The sequence below is a fragment of the Miscanthus floridulus genome, chromosome 4, assembly GCF_019320115.1.
Source record: "Miscanthus floridulus cultivar M001 chromosome 4, ASM1932011v1, whole genome shotgun sequence".
Classification (NCBI taxonomy): Eukaryota; Viridiplantae; Streptophyta; class Magnoliopsida; order Poales; family Poaceae; genus Miscanthus; species Miscanthus floridulus.
In genome coordinates this window covers 72,533,684-72,538,216 of record NC_089583.1, presented here as the reverse complement: position 1 = coordinate 72,538,216, position 4,533 = coordinate 72,533,684, and positions in this window count along the sequence as shown.

Here is a 4,533-nt window from a genome sequence, read left to right as displayed (position 1 = left end):
ATTTAGCTCCTCCGAGTTAACCCTTTTACACAAAGCGAGGACAAAAATGTAAGAGAGGTGCTACGCATATGCAGGCCAGTTCCACATGTGGAGCTAAGCCATATAAGTAGATTTTGGATGCGGGGTGTTACAGATGGTATTTGGAGCATCAAACCTTGCTACACGTGCCCGTGGAGGGGTGTACCAAGGGGTGGTCTTGGACATCTGCCACATATATGTGGTGAGCTGCCGAGGGCGTCAGCCCTTAAGTGGGGGTGAATGTAACACCCTAGCCCATTAGTAGCCCATAGTAGTTGTGAAGTTGGCCCATGTAGCCCAATTGGCATATGTGGCATTGTTGTTGGTGGGTTTAGTACCACCTTGGAAGTTTAGGAGGGTGAGGGTCAGCTTATAATCCTTGTCGTAACAAATGTAGCACCTCCGGGTTAACCCTTTTACATGAAGTGAGGACGAAAGTGTTAGAGAGGTGCTATGCGTATGTAGGCTAGTTTCATGTGCAGATCTAAGCCATATAAGAAGATTTTGGACATGGGGTGTTATATGTCAGGGCGGGGGCGAGGCGAGGACGACGATGGCAAAGCTCGCTAACCCTATTTTAGGGGAGGGTGGGTTGATTGGTAGGGGCGGGAGACGAGTGGCATGGCGAGGCGGTACATGTCGTGGGTAGTGGAAGCTGGGGCAGGGAGGTGGGATGAGGACGTCAACAAGGAAGAAGGTGAAAGTGCATTTGCCCCCTATGTGGGTTTTGCTGTATTGATGACATCCAAATTAGGGACTAATGAGATATATTGCAACTTTAGTCCCTTGAAAGCTTTAAAAGAGTTGATCTAAGATGAAATGGTATCCCTCAATTATTCAAGTGTGAAAAGCGGACAAACCCAAAGTGCTCTCCAAAGCTTTTGTGTTTTGTTTTGGGTTTAGGTATGTCATACTATAAAGAGGGATGTAAGTTTAGGTGGTCTGAAGAAGATAGAGTGCTCAAGCATAAAAATAAAATTAAAAGAGAGACAAAAAATTACCCCACGAACACTTAGACATAGTTTGTGGACTTTTGGTAGTTAGAAGTCCCGGCATGAGCCGGGAGTTCTTTATGTCAAAAGTCCCGATGTTTGGTGCCAGAAGTCCTAGCGCTTGCTGGCTTAGCCACAACCTGCCTACGCACCTTCGCCCGTCGAAAGTCCCAATGGAAGTTGGGAGTTCCGAGTGCCGAAAGTCCTAGCTCCCACCGGAAGTCCCGATGCTTTGGGACTTAGTCACCTGGCTCACCATGTTTGTCGGGAGTCTCGACGGAAGCCAAAAGTCCTAGCCACTAGAAGTCTCAACGACCGCCAAGAGTACCAACGATATGCGAGGAAGCCCAGTGGACTGTCTATGTAAACAGTATTTTTGCATAGTGCTAGAAGTTCTGCCGATCTATGTCAAAACTTCTGACTCAGATCTAAATGGTTGGATTTACCTATGAGTATAAATAGCTCTCTCATATCTTCTAACTGCTAACTACTCATTCATTGCTCACCAACCTTCATCCAAAACAGCTCCCAAGCATTCAAGGCGCCCGTTTCCTCTCCCCCATGCTCTAATCTTCGATCCCCTAGGGTTTTGAGTGAAAGGAGAGTGGATTGAGTGATAGAATCACTTTGGCAAGCTTGAGCACCTGATTTCTTCATCAAGCCGTTTGGATTTGCGTCTATTACTCTTAGGTTCTTGGAACCTTAGCCGGCTAGGCGTCGCCCAAGAGCTTCCATCTTGTGGAAGAGCCTTGGGAATTTTGTATTACCCTCGATTTCTTAGTGGAAAGCTCAAGTAACCTTTATGATTGCTTTAAGAGAGGCAACAAGGTGGAAGAGACTCTGACCTTTGTGCTCACCTCAACAACGAGGACGTAGGAGCTCCTTTGTGGGGTTGTCGAACCTCGAGATAAATTCTTGTGTCCCGCGTGCTTGTTGTTGTTGTGATTTGTGCTATCATATTTGTTCTTTTTGGTTTGTCTTCCTCCCCAACTCACCTCTTAGGGTTTGGACTCTATCTATGGAGTGATGACCTTCTAGCATCAAAGGAGCAACCCCAACACTTCATTTTACCACTAGGGAGTGGAGTTGTAAGATATCTTTCACTCAAAGTTTATTTTAGCACTTGTAGTGAAATTCTCATAGGTGCTAGAACTCCTCGCTATTTGCGTCAGAACTTTCGGCCACCTGAAGTTCCAGCCCAAACTGTCGAGACTTCCGACTATCACTAATAGTTGACTTTGAGATTACGTAGAAATTTTTAGATACGCCTATTCACCCCTCCTCTAGGCATTGTTAGATCCTTTCAATTGGTATTAGAGCAAGGTCTTCTTTTAGCGCTTCACCACATGAGAAAAAACAATGTCGGAGACCGACAAGATGCAAGCTGACGCCATCGAGATGGCCAAGATAGCTGAAGAGTTGATGGCTGCTCAAGTCAAGTTCTTCCAAGATGAAATGGAAAAGATGCAAGATGAGATGAGCAAGATGAAGGAAGAATTGAGCAAGAAGGTTGATAATGTAATGTGGCAAGAATGATGCAACAAGTGGCAGGAATGAAGCAAACAAAGATGTCACTAGTGATATTGGAGCCGGTGAGCATGCTCATGGAAAGAGAATATATTCAAACATGAACTTTGACTATGGATAACTCATCAAAGGTTCACCTCTACATACTCCGTCTATCAACATTGGCAAGCCACCTCACTTTGATGGAACAAGATACTCTGATTGGTCTTACAAGATGAAGATGCATCTCATTGCCGCAAGACTTTGGGAAGTTGTGGATGTGTGATGATTCCTATTGATGAAGATGGAGAGATAACTCCAGAAGAAGTGCACAATCTCCATCAAAATGCACAAGCCATAGCACTGCTTGTGTCAAGCCTAGGTCCGGATGAATTTAGGAAGGTGAATGGAATGGAAAGTGCAAATTAAATTTGGGATACTTTGAAAGTGTCATTTGAAGGAGATAAGAGTGTGAGAAAAGGCAATATTGAGTTACTTCATGGTGAATTGGAAAGATTTGTATTCTTACAAAATGAAACAACACAATCCATGTTTGATAGGCTTGTGGCATTGGTCAACCACATAAGAGCTCTGGGAAGCACCGAATGGGATGACAACAAGGTTGCTAGAAAGATGTTGAGAACCTATAGAGCCAAGAACAACATACTAGCGTACGTGATCATGGAAAGGCCCAGTTATAATGAGATGACACCCCCAAGAAGTTCTTTCAAAACTCAAGCATCATGAGTGTCTAGATGAGGATGCAATCAATGCTCACAATCAAAATCCTAATGCAATGGGATACAACAAGAGTGTAGTCCTTAAAGCAGCCCAACAACATGAAGGTCAAGGTTTAAGTCAAGAGAAGAAGAAAGTGAAGGATGATTCATCTAGTGAAGAAGATTCTGATGCGGAGATTGCATTTGTGATTAGAAATCTTAGAAAGTTTATGAAGAAGAAGAGCAACCACAAGACCTATGGTGATGGAAAGAAGAGGTACAAGAAGAGGTTTTGCTATGGATATGGTCAAACTGGTCACTTCATAGCCGATTGCCCTAATTAGAAGAAGAAGCAAAAGCATGACAAGGATGAAGACAAGAAGAACAAAGGCAAGAAGAGAGGTGAAGCTCATATTGGTGAAGAGTGGGAGTCAAATGATAGTGACTCAAGTGACGAAGAGAAGAAGAAGAAGGGAGCCACAAACATCGCCATCCACCACTCTTCCTCACCGACCATGATCTTTCTAGATTCGACTTCACCACCAAAACTCTTCCCCAACCTATCTTCATCACCGAGGCTCTTCTTCAACATCATCGACAATGACTACTACACTCCAACTTGTCTCATGGCTAAGGGGGAGAAGGTACATGCCTTATCCGATCCCTGTAGTGATGAGTATGATAGTTGTGATGAGAACATAGAAGAAATTCAAGCAACTATGATAAAGAAATTTGGTAAAAAGGCCTTCACTAAAATAAAAACGCTCTTGAAGAAATTAGAGAAGAGGGATAGATGCTTAGAGATACAAGAAGATATAATCACTCAAGAGAGAGAGAAAAACCTTGCGCTTGAAGCATCTATCACCGAGGAAAAGATGAAGGTTGAGAAGTTAATCGTAGAATTGTCTTTAGCCAATGACTCAATTAGGAAATTGACTAAGGAATGTTCCTCCATTAATGATCAAGTAGCTAGCCTCAAGAATGAGAAGAGTATAGCTCAACAAATCCTCACAAGCTTGGAAGAAAAATACCAAAATCTTGAGTAAACTATAGCACTCTTTGGGCTAGCACTTCAAGTTCTCCTAATCCAACCGAAGACTCTAATGTCTCCACTAGTAATGGTTGTAAAAGATGCTATAAAATTAATGTGAATGCATATGCAACTAACCTTGTTGAGTTGGAGAAGAAAGACAAGTAGGTTGAAGATGATCTTGAAGAATGGGTGCAAGTGTCAAGAGCAATCCAACAAGACTATATACAAGTCATCAAGGCACCCATCAATCAAGGAAGGCATTGGC